The 16,767-nt window shown below is 36.4% G+C and overlaps 1 long non-coding RNA gene across 1 annotated transcript; it reads left to right on the forward strand.

Moving 5' to 3' along the window:
- Nucleotides 1-15,959: 15,959 nt before the first annotated feature.
- LOC125777080 (uncharacterized) lies at nt 15,960-16,561 on the forward strand. Its single transcript, XR_007422089.1, has 2 exons — nt 15,960-16,337; nt 16,439-16,561. It is a non-coding gene; the product is annotated as an uncharacterized LOC125777080 (long non-coding RNA).
- Nucleotides 16,562-16,767: the final 206 nt, after the last annotated feature.

Consider the following 16,767-nt stretch of genomic DNA (forward strand, 5'->3'; position numbering starts at 1 on the left):
GAGACCTGGATGCACTTGGAATTTGGAATAACCACCAAACGGCAACAAGGAGGAAGGCATAAGCGTTGTCTACGCCAATAAAGAAGAAGAAGAAACATAATAGTTATAAAACATTGATTTATCAATTCATTACCTCCGTGATATGAGCAGTTGTTAATTATTGTATCATTGCTTTAAATACAATACTAATTGAGGTTTTATGTTTTTATAACGAAGTAATGTTCTTTTTAATTGAACAAATTTAAAACAAATTACCTTAAAGCGTAAAGTAAGAAAATTTTATTTAATATGTAAATTATACATTTCCAAATTTTTTCCACAAGTATTATTAATACGAAATACAGTTTTTCAGTAATTTTTTAGCTTATTTGTATTCATATGTATAGTATGTATATACAAATTTTCAGTGCATTCATTTAATTCCAACAATTTATTTATGTAATTCCTAAATGTGCTCATACTCATAGTTGATGCCAGGGCATGTGTCATAAGCGTATTTTGTAGTCGTGCACAAATGTCGACAATTGTTGACGATGACACAATCGCCTCGCATGTCAGATGTCAAAGAAGAAAGCAAGCGCCACTTAAAAGCAAACAATTGCCTATTGTCCAGTCGATGCTAATTTTTACAAACCACAAAGCTATTTACTATTTTATTTTCCTACTCATAGTATCATAGTATATAAATATGTAGGTGGTGTGTATAAGTATGTATGTAAATGTGATTCAGTTGTATGCCATCATACTTATTTCATATAATTTCTAATTCTTCTTAAAGCTATTGCTTATATAAAGGGTCCATCAACAAGAACGACGTGAAATTATAATGAAACATGAAACATTCAAATTTTGTGGATCTTCATTTTGTTGTGCGTATAATTTTATGTCATTTATGATTTGAACAAAATGTCGACCAAATGGCCACAACGGCTCTGTTTACATATCTCCATTTCATACGAAAATTTTCAATGAACTGGTGCAGAATTTCGGCTGCAATTTTGGCTATGGTGCGCTGAATATTGTCTACGAGCTTCTTGAGCGTTGATTGGCGTAAGCCCTTGAGTTAACATACTAAAATAATAAAATAAACTAGAGGCTTTAAATCGCATGACCTTAGCGGCCATTTGACTGGGTTACCGACTTGTCCAACTTTGAAAGCAATGTGTTCATATTTAGATGTAAAAGAGGAGACGGCGCACTATCTTGTTGGAAATAGAGATCGTACGCATCGGTTTCATCGAAATCCGGAAAAATTTCGGTCAACATCGTGTTACAGTTACGATGGTAACGGCAAAGGCCCGATAATGCCGCCATATCACAATTCACATCAAATGGTCAATTTTTGGGGAAGCGATTGTGTTTGCTGAACCAAATAAGGATTTTCTTCTTCTTCTTAATTGGCGTAGACACCGCTTATGCTAAAGGGTGATTTTTTAAGAGCTTGATAACTTTTTTAAAAAAAAAAACGCATCTCATCGGTTCTTTATTTGAAACGTTAGATTGGTTCATGACATTTACTTTTTGAAGATAATTTCATTTAAATGTTGACCGCGGCTGCGTCTTAGGTGGTCCATTCGGAAAGTCCAATTTTGGGCAACTTTTTCGAGCATTTCGGCCGGAATAGCCCGAATTTCTTCGGAAATGTTGTCTTCCAAAGCTGGAATAGTTGCTGGCTTATTTCTGTAGACTTTAGACTTGACGTAGCCCCACAAAAAATAGTCTAAAGGCGTTAAATCGCATGATCTTGGTGGCCAACTTACGGGTCCATTTCTTGAGATGAATTGTTGTCCGAAGTTTTCCCTCAAAATGGCCATAGAATCGCGAGCTGTGTGGCATGTAGCGCCATCTTGTTGAAACCACATGTCAACCAAGTTCAGTTCTTCCATTTTTGGCAACAAAAAGTTTGTTAGCATCGAACGATAGCGATCGCCATTCACCGTAACGTTGCGTCCAACAGCATCTTTGAAAAAATACGGTCCAATGATTCCACCAGCGTACAAACCACACCAAACAGTGCATTTTTCGGGATGCATGGGCAGTTCTTGAACGGCTTCTGGTTGCTCTTCACCCCAAATGCGGCAATTTTGCTTATTTACGTAGCCATTCAACCAGAAATGAGCCTCATCGCTGAACAAAATTTGTCGGACGTAAAGCGCGAAACACATTTCGAACCGAACACTGATTTTGGTAATAAAATTCAATGATTTGCAAGCGTTGCTCGTTAGTAAGTCTATTCATGATGAAATGTCAAAGCATACTGAGCATCTTTCTCTTTGACACCATGTCTGAAATCCCACGTGATCTGTCAAATACTAATCCTCTTCCTCTACTTCCCCAGGCGAGTACAGCTTCGAATACTTTCAGAGCTGGAGTGTTTTCGTCCATTCGAACAACATGACCTAGCCAGCGTAGCCGCTGTCTTTTAATTCGTTGAACTATGTCAATGTCGTCGTATATCTCGTACAGTTCATCGTTCCATCGAATGCTATATTCGCCATGGCCAACGCGCAAAGGGCCATAAATCTTTCGCAGAACTTTTTTCTCGAAAACTCGCAGCGTCAGATGTTATCATCGTCCATTCCTTTGCACCATATAGCAGAACGGGAATAATGAGTGACTTATATAGTTTTGTTATTGTTCGTCGAAAGAGGACTTTACTTCTCAATTGCCTACTTAGTCCGAAGTAGCCCCTGTTGGCAAGAGATATCCTGCGTTGGATCTCGAGACTGACGTTGTTGTTGGTGTTGATGCTGGTTCCAAGATAGAGGAAATTATCTACAACTTCAAAATTATGACTGTCAACAGTGACGTGAAAGCTACGTTGCGAGTGCGACGACTGTTCGTTTGATGACAGGAGATATTTCGTCTTGCCCTCGTTCACCACCAGACCCATTTGCTCCGCTGCCTTATCCATTCTGGAGAAAGCAGAACTAATGGCACGGTTTTCAAACGGCCAATGATGTCAATATCATCATCATACTCCAGTAGCTGTACACTCAGAAGATTGTACCTTCTCGGTTAAGTTCTGCATTTTAACAACAGCATTTTTGAGTTCTATGGCAACGTTCTCTTTGTTTTTCTGTTATTGGATGGAAACAAACCTTCAATCATCAAAATCTGACATATGTACATATCTTACAACAGCAAACTGATAAGTTCTTATCACATTTACTCAATTTCCATATAATTCGCTTTTACATGCTGAGATTAATGGCAGTAATTTACCCGAGTGACAAAATAAACAACAATTGAATTATAGAGATCAAGAAAAATCAATAATAAGGTAAGCTGATATAGGCTGATATCATCCTCCTAATAGTTATTCGAAATATACAGAGTTCAGTAATTTTTGCTAGCTACCCCAACGGACCGAAGATTTCAGATGAAACCGAAACCATGCGATATATACGGTTACCCATTAAAGCCCCAGCAGATGTACTGCAGCCTTCCTCCGAAAAAAGAGCCTTTATTACAATAATAGGGCAGCACTAACGAGTATTGAGCTCACTGCTTGTGCGCTTGACAACGGAATCGATATAATAGTAAAGCTAATAACCTCGGAAGTGCTCTGTACTCTTCGCATAACTTTTTACTGACTTTGTGAGCTCCACGAGACTAATAGTACTTGCTCATTTGGAAGATTCATTTGGTCAGATGAAAATCGATAGTCATCTAGTGTGCTCCTTATCTTCAGTAGTAAGGATTTTAACCGACTATCGTAGAACTATATCAACATTTTATTCTTAATTGTATTGCCTCGTTGAAACGTTTTCAGACATCCCGATTAACTTTAGAGATGAGCGTAATATTTGTGCTGGATTCATAAAGGACTTGTCTTTAACTGTTTCAGTATGATTTTCGTCTCAGAAGTCGTAACCACATTCTACATTTATTGATGGACGCCTGTCACTTGATTTATCCCAGAATAAGTTCATTAGACAATTTTGTATATAAAACCTAAATAAATAATTTCGGATACGTTTGTTCAATCAATTATACTATTAAGGATCTAATGAGAACTTTTGTCATCAGTTTTGGCTTGGTACGTGAGTAAAATCGATCCCCTGGTCATCTGGTGGCATCCGAATAGGGTGGTACCATACGGTATACAGTGAAATTCTCCTTTACAGACAATCCTTATAGCCACCTTCCATATCCGGACAAATCTTATGAACAACGTTTTCAATAATATTTTCGTACAAGACCAATTTCTAAAACCGGACTGCTTGAACCATATGTAAAATAATTTTTTCTGATAACTTCTAAACGAATGGCACTCAGAGAACTTTCCTCACTTGCGTGAACTTCTCATGGCTCCATCCATCATGATATTAATATCGTTGGCATCAACAAACGCGCGGTAGTTCTGCTTTATCCTGAATGGATAAGTAAGCAATGCAAATAGGTCTAGTAGTAAACGAGAGCAAGAAGATATTTCCTGTCATTAAACAAATAGTCGTCGCGACTTGGCTCCCGCGTCATGACAACATCTGATGAGTCGACGTTACTAGTTTTCGAAACTACTAGTCTGCGAAAGATTTGTGGTTTTGAAAGTTTTAAGTTTTGGAATGATGAGCTGTAGGAGATATACGACTACAATGACATAGTTCACCGAATTAAAAGACAGCGGCTACGCTGGCTAGGTCAAGTGTTCGACTGGACGAAAACACTCCAGTTCAGAAAGCATTCGACGCTGTACCCGCCGAGGAAAACAAATGAAGATCTCTCTGGGGAAGAACCTAAGTTCGCTTCGAATCTTTAATTGGCTCCAAGCAGCGAAAAGTAAGAACAACTGGGACGCTGTTGTAGCGGTGTCTAAGCCTATAAAGAAAAAGATCTAATTTTGTTCTAACTCCTATTTTACTCTTAAAGTATCATTAAATGCCCATTCATTTCCTAATAAATATAAAAGGCTTTTACCGGAGAATACGGGTTACTTTTCAAATGTCATAACCAGGTCTAAGAAGGAGAAAAAAGCAGTGCCTGCAACACTAAAAAACCTCATGGATATATTCAATCCCCGCCACAGTTGTCGCACACTTTCTCCCACTTTATCGTAAAAAATGTCACATGCGCACAAGCTGACTGCGTTCACTGAAATGACAGTAATGCGCGCAGAAATTATGTCCAATAAACTTGCATGATAAGGACATACACGCACATACATACATATGTACATAGAGACCGACATAAATGCGTGCAGGCATACGCAGCGCCATGTCGGAAGTGACTTTTGCAAAAACATATAATACTTACATGCTCTGCCTATTGCCATTTTCGCACGCAAATGACATACAAACTGTATATTTACAAAAACAACACAAGAAAAGCAAAACAAAATTATGTACTTATATTTACAGAACGGCATGAACTTGTTACAAACGACATGATTCTTACATTTCACAACTTTCCACTATGCGCATTCGTGCAGTGCTTCGTTTGTGTTGGTCGTTTTCAGTTTTTGCACTCGACGCATTGCTTTTGGCCTATCAAAACTTTGATATCACCACTGCTTACCTGTCTGACCGACAGCTCAAACCGTCAATTCGCCGCTCCGCCTGCCACTCCTCGCTACACTTAACGCCAAACTATTCGCCAGCGCTTCTTTGCCAGTTCATAGGTGGGTTTGGATATATATTTACATATGTATATACATATGTTTATATATAAGTGACATTTGCTTTTGGCAGATCAACGATTGTCATTTTGCCTGTCATTTTTGTAACTCTCAGCGTTGCGTGGCTTGGCAGTTGTAAGCCATATTAACAGAAACGTGCTAACTGTTTCACCATACATAACATACTTATGTATATGACTGTGTGTCTAAGTGTCTATATAAACGCTTTTTTGTTATTGTTGTTTGTCATTTATTATTACAATACTGGCATTGCCGTTGTCGTTATCGAAATGACTCTGCGGCACGTAGTCTCAGTGGAGATTTCGCCATACCGATTTCAATTCCACTCCTTGTGTAAATACACTTAAGAATACTGCGACTATATAAAGCGGCTTTATACATAGGTACATGTGTATATAAGTGCTAAAAATATGAACGTTCATATACTTACATACAAACAGAGTAGTTTTTATACCCTAAACAGTATGCATTGTGACAAAAAACTTATGCCAACTATTTTTCCAGTCTTCAAAGCACTTTTCATAAGCAGTTAATGGCCTGGCCTTAAGAGAGAAAAGATCACAAGGAGCCAAATGTGGGGAGTACGGTGGTTGATCGATGGTATTTGTTGCGTTTTTTGCCTTAAATTCGGTCACAATCGTGGCTCGATGTAAAATCCACGAATTGTTCTTCCACAATTTCTACCGCTTTCGACGAATGTTGTCACGCATAAGCCTCAATACGCCCAAATAGAGCTCTTTATTAACCGTCTGTTCACCCCGGAACAAATTTATGGTGTACCAAAACCACGAATATTGAAAAAAACAATCAGCATCCCCTTAGTTTTTGAGGGGCTTTGGCGTGGTTTTTTTGGTTTCGGCTCGTTTTTTCACTTCATTCCGGTGATTGCTGACTTGTTTGCACGTCAAACTCATAAGCCCTTGTCTCATCGGCAGTTATAATGCTCTCCATGAATGTGGGATCGGATCTCGGACGATGAAACATGTCCAAAGAGATCTGTTTACGGTACTTTTTTTTTAAATAATTCAGCTTTATCGGGACGAGGCGAGCAAGAATGTGTTTCATACCCAAAATATCTACCAAAAATATTCGAACGGACTTGCAAGATACATATGTCGAGCTCTCTTGTCATCTCTCTATCACATCATTACGATTTTCAAGCACTACATTCTTCACTTTTTTAATATTTTCATCAGTTGAAGAGCTCGAAGATAGTCCAGAACGAGGCATGTCTTCAACGATCTCTCGACCATTTTCCATGCCTCTTTATGAAAAGCTTTTTTTTTTTACAAAGTATCGTCACGAAATGTGGCAAAGATTATTATTCAAGGTATCAACTTCCGGAAAGTTTGTCCAGACCGCACCACTATAGCATATAGCTGTCTTAAAAACTGATCGATTAAAATCAAGTTCTTGTAAGGAAAATTTCAACTTATGAAGGGTATTACAGCTTTTGTGTAGCCGTAGTTAACGTGTTTTCTTGTTACAAAGTAATCTTGGCATTACGTTATGCAAAAATTCCTATAGTAAACATGATTTTACGTAAATATCACACACACATACTTACAAACACACTTGAGTACATATAGACCTATTATATTTGTTAGTATTTGCACGAGCGCTCGCATATTGGCTGACGGAAAACTGTCATAAAACGTGTGTACGTCCGCTTTTCATGGACAACATTTGTGCAAATGACTTTTAGCACTCACGACGACGCCCGAGGGCGGTAACAAATGCAATATGAAGGGCTATAAAGGAAAATATTACATGGGTCTACCGTGTTTTCGTGGACTTAGATGTAAAAATTTAAAAAACATGAAATAAAATAACAGATACATATATTTATAATGTCAGTTTTGTTTCGAAAAATACATATAGACACATCGATGTAAACAGAGAGACAGATGTCGAAAACATATATTATATCTTAACAAAACCACTTTTTTCTCGTTTTAAGGACCAGCAGTCCATTAACATCGATACATCTTCCATAATTTCCAGATTCTGCTATCCTTGGTTTTCAATACAATTTCCTAAATTATCCGAGAATGAATTCAGATGATGCAAGGATAGTCTAACTTGATACTTATATTTGCTCTAAAAGTGTATAAGCACATTTCGCCAAATTTCTTTATAATAATTTACTTATAATTAGCTAGAAACTTTTCGATTTATAAACCCAACGTTTTCCAGGATTCAATTTCCAGAACAATCATAACTTTGATAAAAATCTGTTGCTTTCATTAACTGTTGTACCAGTATTTGATGGTACATATTTTACCCTTCAGTGTACTAAACTTCGAAATTTTCTAGCAAATCAATTCATACACCATCCACTAGCCTTGATAAATTGCTTTATGTTTCCTAACTTGATCACTTACTAAATCACTGTGCTCATTTTGAAAAAATACCTTGGCGTAGGTATTTCACCCTCTCATTCACGTAAACTGCTGGGCTATACCGTTTTCTGGTAATTTGACGACGTCTTGGTTTCTCAAAGCATATGAACTACTTTAGAAACGAAAACGAAATTTTTATGAAGTAAAATAGGACATTTTGTAAACAGTGGTTGTTTAGTAAAACCTTCACATCATGTGTAGAACCCTTTCACGGATGACATTTTTGAATATCGCTAATGCCAACTAATATTAAATCAGATACCAAGTTTAGGTTACCTTTTACATTTGAGAATCGATGGTATGCTGAATCCCATCGAGATCGTAGATCGCTCTAAGACGAATTTCGTAAAGGTCGTCGGAAATCAATTGTTGTTACTAAAACAATTGATGCTTTGCGTAAACTGTAATTGCAAGGTCGTCATGTGACCTATCGTGAGATTGAAACAGCTATAGACATATGTACATGTACATACATCCCAAGCAATTTTCGATCACTCAAAAAAGACTCGTCTCGATTTGATAAGCTATCCACCGTATAGCCCTGACTTGGGACCTAATGACTTCTTTTTATTTCCCTACGTAAAAGTTAAACTAAGAGGTCAACATTTTTAGTCACCGGAATAGGCAGCTGATGCGTTCAGAACGTTTGGGGGATAATTCAATTAGAGTGGCAAAAGTGCTTTCAGAATTGGTTCAAACGCACGCGAAGTCCAGGCAATATGTTTAAAAACAATAAATTGATATGTGATGATTAATATTTGTTTTTATACTCTAACATACTTATATTTATTTCCCTAAGACTAAACTCTGAATATAATATTATTTTATATTTATACACATATTCGCCAAAGGCACTCAACATTTCCTTTGTCTACATAGGCTGCTATATATATTTCTGGACTAGGCAACACTAAGTGTTGCCAGGTGCAATCTGACATTTCCATTGGAAAGTTTGACATTTTTTAGCATAACATCACTCAGAACGTTTTATCATTTAATAGTGAATTGTTTTATTTACAGGGTATTAAAAAATTCATCTCGGCCAAAAAATGGAATTAACTCGTGAACAATTTCGTGCGATCATTTTTCACAACTTTCGACGTGGATTATCACGACAAGAGTGCATCGATGAACTAAAATCTGTGTATGGCTATGAAGCACCATCCTATAGCACTGTGAAAAACTGATACAACGAATTCAATCGTGGCCGACGCTCGCTCAAAGACGAATTCCGTGAAGGTCGTCCAAAAACAGCCGTTGTGCCAGAAAACATCGATGCCGTACGTGAACTGATAATGCAAGACCGTCATTTAACATACCTTCAGATAGAGGCATGCCTATGCATTTCTCCCACCAGCATACATTCGATATTGCATGAACACCTGGCCGAAGGTTTGTTCTCGTTGGATCCCGCACAATTTGACAATCGCTCAAAAAAAGACTCGTGTGGATTGGTGTAAAGAAATGCTGAAAAAATACGATAGGAGTGCTTCAAAAGACGTTTATTAGATTGTCACAGGTGACGAATCATGGATCTATGCGTATGAGCCCGAAACAAAACAGCAATCGACCGTGTGGGTCTTCCAAGACGAGCCAAATCCAACGAAAAAAAAAAGTTATCCTCTAAATTATTTTTACCCACACAACGCACTTCTTCGATCTACAGGTAACGTAATGGAAATCTGTCGAACTAAAGAGTATACTTTATTGACACAGCGTATGCTTAATATTCAAACGATGAAGATGGATACCTTTCCAGGTTCGCACTGAAATATTTAAATTGCACAGCTAGCGAAAACCAAAACTTGAAATTTTGGCAAATCGAACAGATGGTTGAAAAGTGTTTAGTTGAAACTTATTTGTGAGCAACTACATAGCTAATGCATTAAACTATGAGCTCATAAAGCTTTCCACTTGGGTCATCTCATAGTTACCAAGGCGATCTGGAGAAAGAGTATTTTATTCGTTCGAAGATAGAACTACTTTTTCTTTGCTTATATTCTCTAGGCTTATCGTGTTTGGATGCAAGAACTCGTACAAAGAATTTCTGACCAAGCTGTTATTTAACGCAAAACTTTACTAATACAAAATATTTGATTGACTTTTTTAAGTAACTATATGAGAGATAGACGTGATTTGGAAGAAATTCGACATTAATCGTATGTATTTTTTTCCTGCTGAAACTGTATTCGAAGGCATTCGGTGTTGATATAGAACCACCGATCCTCGATCGAATGTTCGATCTTGTTTGCCTTTTCTTTTCTTCACATGTGTGCATGGCGCTAGTTCCATGCAATATTTCCCTGTTCTCCATTTATATCTCAAGCTTTCCATTCATTAATTTGTCTCCTAGAAAATCTCCCCACTATCGGAAAAGAATGTAGATTACACAAATCTTAATTTCTTGGTCACGTGCTCAAACAAGTCGTAGTCATATAAAAATTCGATTCCAAAGCTAACTCGGAATTAGAACCTAGTTTACTTTCGGTTTAAACTTTTCGTAGATCAAACCAATAACCATATTATTCTCATAAGATCACTATACTAAAGCGTAGCTTTGTACTGTCATTGCATATCACAAATCACAAATAAAAGTACATAAAAGCTGTAAGCTTCAATTAAGTATAATCATATATAATTTGTTAGTAATTTCGTTACATCCAGAGAACTTTGGACAGGTTTGACAAATTGATACCACTTAACACCCTCTGGCCACCTATGAACTAAAGTAAACTATCTCAATCTTTGATGAAAACAGTAATTAATTACTTTTATGGAATGTGTCAGAAAACATTACATTTACGCATACATATACAAGTACATATTTTTAAAATTACTCCTGTATCACACCAAAAACACTGTATGTATATGCGTGTGTGTATGTTGAAAACTTTCATCGGCTCATATCTGGCCGTATCATTGCAGTGGAAGTAAAGCAGTAATAAAAGTTTCGACTAAGCTTCGGAACTACACTACAGTTAAAGCTAGCAAGTTTAAACGATATTGCAGTATGTACTTAGGAATTCCGCTCACGTGCAAAACTTTAACGAAACATACCGCAATACTGTATGGGTATCAAGTACATATGTGTAGGATATATGAACATACACTCGTCTGGTTGAATCTATAATATTAAATTGTTAGTACATATGTACGAGACACTTTTATATAACCTGATGAGAAATCGAATGTTTCGAAAGAATTTGTACTTAAATCTTAAGTTCGAAACGAATCGAATTTTTAGAACGTTTGGTACGGAAAACAAGTGAGAAAGGGTTAAGTTCGGGTGAAAGCGAACATTTCATTCTCTTGTAACTTGCCATGATCAAAGCTGTCGAAATGTCTTCATGCACATATGATTTGTTAGTTATAGGGAGTCTAGGGCAAGTTTCCACAAGTTTTATTCATTTTAAGTACAAAGAAACATTGTTATTCGAACAATACCTTCTCTCTCAATATTATTAAAATAACTCCCACATTGGCCGATATACTACATATATGGTATAAACTTTATACTATAAAGTCAACTAAAAGTTCGAAAATCTTTATATTAGGTATATGGGGGCTTAAGGAAGTATTGATCAAAATTAACATACTTTTGACACAAGGGTACATTATTATCAAAGGAACATTTTCACCGAATTTCAATAATAAATCTTACAGATTGACTGATTTTCAGCAAAAGTCAGCCCCAAGCACTGGGATCCACATATTCGGAATGTCGTGGCATGAACGGTTATGGTTCGATTTTGACAGATCTTAGACTTAAGGTAGCATACCGAAAAGGCACTGTTTGCGCAAAATTTTATCCGAATATATTCGGTGGTGCTTGGTGTGTGCACTGGAAAGTGGAATATAATAATGTGTCAGCATATATGGAAAGTAGACACGGTTGTTGTCCGATTGCGTACATTTTCACAATGGATCGGATAATGTTATTTGAATTTGTTTGAAATTGGTCGAGTAAGTCCGGAGATATGTTATTTCACCATCGTCAAATTTTAACTCCTGCTCTCTTATATAATTTTCTTCCTTTCCTTTTCTTTTAGTAGTTGTTAGTTATAGGGATATATAATCCGACTTCATCCATTTTTACATGCGATACGCATAATAAGGGGTTACATGGGTTTCCTCGGTTAAAAAACAGCCTTTTCAACAATTTTTTTCTCATTAAAAATATAATATTTTATTAATTTTTTATTTTTACAAACTAATAGTGTATATAAAGGAATTCTGAAATAAATATTTTAAACTCGGTCATAGCCACGCCATTTCCGGAGACCGCGTTTAAAGACGGCGCACTTAGCCTAATTAGCCTCGAGCGAAATTTTGAAAACTTAGAACATTATTCTGGAGGGGGTTCTAGAATTTAATAAGACAATAAAAAATTCGGTTTTTTGAGACCCTTAAAGCTATATAACTCCTTCAACCTATTAGAGGGCGTGCCACTCTCTTTGATTGCAGTTTTGTATCTTATTTTAGTGCTTAATTAAGGCATTTTATACGTTTTCGTTTTATGGGTATAACAATGAACCGATAACACTCGTCTTTATCGCTTTGACGAACAGACGAACCGACGTGCAAACAGACAGTCTCTCGAAATTCAACTCCTCCCGTCATCATTTATATACCATATGTATGTACCCGTATTACAGCTTCGGTGCAACAGAAGATAACGTTTTTTTTGTTGTTTTTAATTCATTTCTTTGAGCAAAATTTGACACAAATATCGGTAGCTTTTCTGCAGGGGTTCTACGAAAGCTTTTTACAATAGTTACAAATATATGGATATACTAACATGTATACTACATTACATACATATGTATACATACATATGCTTGTGCGGATTAGCTACAAAGTTTTCCTATTCCTAAAAACTCACAATAACTTTAGTTTCGGGAAAAAAGTTCTAAGTACGTCGTAACGTGAGTTTTTATTAAATGCAAAAATGCGAAATATGCTATTAAAATGGATATCACATTATATAATATTTTTTTGTAGAAGTATAGTGTTTAGTTATGTGCAGATGAGGCTACTTATTACATACATATCCACACTTAGATTTTTTTACATATTGATACATAGTACTTTTTACTTCAATATCGTTTAAATTATAAAAAATATATGAGTACTTAAAACTCAAAAACTAGACGAAATTGTCTACAACTTCAAATCTAAGACTCTCAACACTTATGTACATGTGAATGTTATGACTGTTTGCTTGATGACAAGCGACAGTTTGGAGAAAACAGTTCTAACGGCGCGGTTTTCAATATCATCGGTGTACGCTACAGCTGTACACTCTTACAGAAGATTGTACCTTCTCTATTTAGCTCTGCAACTCGTATTATTTTCTCCAGCAATATATTAAAGAAGTCACACGATAGGGTGTCTCCTTGTCTGAAACCTCGTTTTATATCGGAGTACTTGGAGAGATCCTTCCAGCTCCTGACGAAGCTTTTTGGTGTGTTGCTCAACTTCAGCTTCCACAGCCCACAAGCGTATTAGCTTTGCGGCGACACCAAGTTCAGGCACAGCAGCATAGAGGCAGTTCCTTTACGTGCTGTCGAAGGTGGCTTTAAAATCGACGAAGAGGTGATGTGTGTCAGTCTTTCTTTCACGGATCTTTTCAAAGATTTTGCGCATGGTGAAAATCTGGTCGATAGTCAATTTTCCGTTTGTTGACGGTGAGCCACAGTCTTTCACTATCCTCGACAAGACCTTATGTGCGATATTAAGGAGGCTTATCCCACGTTAATTGATGCATATTGTTGGGGGGATCCAGAGCACCTTCAACCCTGTTAGCTTTTCAATTGTCATGTTAGACTGAGGGATTTAGTTTCCATTTAACATTAATAATTTTAATAAAAAGGGGAATTTTTGAAACCATGCCACACTTTTGGAAGATTTACTTCAGATAGGCAGCATGATCTGTAATGGATATAACCAAGGTAAATAGGCAGGTAGAGTGGCCTCTTAACGACGCACCTAACACTTTAGTCACTCTATTGTCTCTGAACCACCCCGTGCTTCTGATGAAGTTCATCAGTGTAAGAAGTTTTATTTTTTCAACCTCTGAAACGTCGTTCAGAAATCTTCAACCGATAGTTTACGAGTATTTTTTTGTCATTGTTGTATCTGCTCTAACTAGATTAGAATACGAGTACACTGCAAACGGTAGTCGGTTTTGGTATCTAATTTTACTCATAAGACGCCACCTTCAGCTCGATTATCTAGTTTGGACTCATCCGTAGAGACGCTAATCTCTAGCTGGCCTCTCTCCCACTCTTGTCTAGAAGTGAGCGCAATATTGGAGACAGATATTTTTCAACTCTATAAAATTTCGAAAGTCCATGGTAGAGGGTAGAAATGGGTAATTACTAAGTAACATAGAATAGAATACATACGTAAATTGCCACAATCTCGTACATAACAATTGCTTTCTCTTTCAGTAATATTGTAGTTATTCCGTAAGTGAATCGATCGAAGCTAGATAATAGCAAGCGTAGCAATTTTCCTCCATAAAATAGTTTTACACTGCAATGCCAACAATGGAAAACATTTCATGCCGCCATTTTATGGACGACTGGTTGAGAAAATTACACACACATACTCATACATAGCGACTTACAAAGGTACAAAAGCAAAGTGCAGCGAGGTTCTATTAATTGCGAATTCTCTAGCTGCTTTGCAAAATAAATAATAAAAAAAACTTCATTAGATCAGAGCTGTTAATGTAAACTTCATTCGTAGGTATTTATTTGCAATAGACAAAGGCACATACATATGTCTGTATGTATATGTTGTGTGTGAAACATCTCTATACACATTTCATGTGTGAATATAAAAATAGTATATCTGGCAGATATATAAATGCGTTTTTATTTTTAATACGCTTTTATTAGCTTCACTTGTATGTATGTATGTATGTATGTATGTATGTAAGTATGTATGTATGTATGTATGTATGTATGTATGTATGTATGTTTGTAACTTTTTTAAGTGGTACTGAAACGTAGAATATTTGAGAGACACTGTAGGAAGGCGACAGTAAGTTTAAGCAGCTCACCAAAAAGATGCGCTTAAAAGTATGCAACATATATATAAAACTAGTTTCGGTGACATTTAAATAGCATACCGAAAAGTATGCAACATATATGTATATATAAAACTAGTTTTGGGGACATTTAAATAGCATACTGAGTTGGGCGTCGATCGTTCATAAAAAGCAAGGTTGTACAGTAGAGCATGCAGTAATTTATCTGGGCTCTCGACTGTTTGCTGCTGGACAAGCTTATGTAGCACTTAGTCGTTGTAGATCTTTGGACGGTATTCGAACTGAAGAACTAGACTGTTCAAAGTTGACAGGTAAAACCCCATGTAACAGTGAAGCTTTAGAAGAAATGATTCAATTAAGAAGTAATAATTCGTAAAGTCGTCAATAGAACTTGGTCGCAAATAATGTAACAATTAGTCAATGAAAGGTTACGAGTAGATATTAAATTCTGCCTAATTATCGATTTACTTAACCAATACTACATGTCATAGTTCATATTTTAATAAATTTGGGGTTTCTCGCATCAAACTAAAAAATTAAAAATAAATATAGTTTAAAAAACTAAAAAACACGCTTTTAAAGCATATCAAACTAAAAAGTGAAAAATAATTCTTTGTATAAACTAACAATAATAATGAAAGAAAAATTCTTGCATTATTGTGAGAAAAGCGTGGGGTGCTTTGTGACATATTTTTCATATATCGAGCATGCCACGCTTTTCTCACAATAATGCAAGAATTTTTCTTTCATTATTATTGTTAGTTTATACAAAGAATTATTTTTCACTTTTTAGTTTGATATGCTTTAAAAGCGTGTTTTTTAGTTTTTTAAACTATATTTATTTCTTCTATAAACGAAACTGGCCGATCAATATTAGCTTTAGGCTACCGAATCAGTGTAGTGTTTTCCGGCAGAAGTGGTTGCTATCAAAGTGGTGGTAGACTCGCTTGGATGCCTGGTTGCCGCGGAATCGCTGGCAACTACAAAGCCGATGAGGTAGCCAAAGGGGTCACCCCGATCACATTGGAATGAAGACGAGTTGGCATCTTTCATTCTAGCACTGAACCAATGGACCTCGAGTGCACTTAGCAGATCGAAGACCAACTCCAGTGCCAGGACGCGATCCCTTTGGCATGGAGTAGAATGCAGGAGATCTGTTGAACCATTTGCCTTGAGCAAAGTTCATCTTGCCGCTAACGTAGGCATTATTACTGGGCAGCATTCAATAGGCATCCATGCGGTAAGGCCAGAAATCTTGTTGGACCCTGGTTGTCAAAATTATATAGATAGATATAATTATATACATAGAATCATACAGACACTTTCTCTTATACTGTACAGCCTTTGCACGACTGAGGATGAAATATCTCGATGGTCTTACCTTCGGCAAATCAGAAGACATAGCCGAAACTGGCATTAGCCGTTTCAACAAATTTGTGTGAAGCTCAAAGCGACGAAGTGTAACGAACGGCTTTTTGCAGACAAATATTTAAAGTAGTTTGGAACTTTTTATTTACTTAAAGTTTTGGTAGACACAATATAAATGACTCATTTCAGAAAATTAATAAATTATATAAACTATTCAAATTTTAACATTTATCCAAAAAACCTAAAACCAAAAAAAAAATCATAATTTCGAAAAACTCGTTTATAACGGTTCGATTAATGTG

Source organism: Bactrocera dorsalis, chromosome 3 (genome assembly GCF_023373825.1).
Source record: "Bactrocera dorsalis isolate Fly_Bdor chromosome 3, ASM2337382v1, whole genome shotgun sequence".
Classification (NCBI taxonomy): Eukaryota; Metazoa; Arthropoda; class Insecta; order Diptera; family Tephritidae; genus Bactrocera; species Bactrocera dorsalis.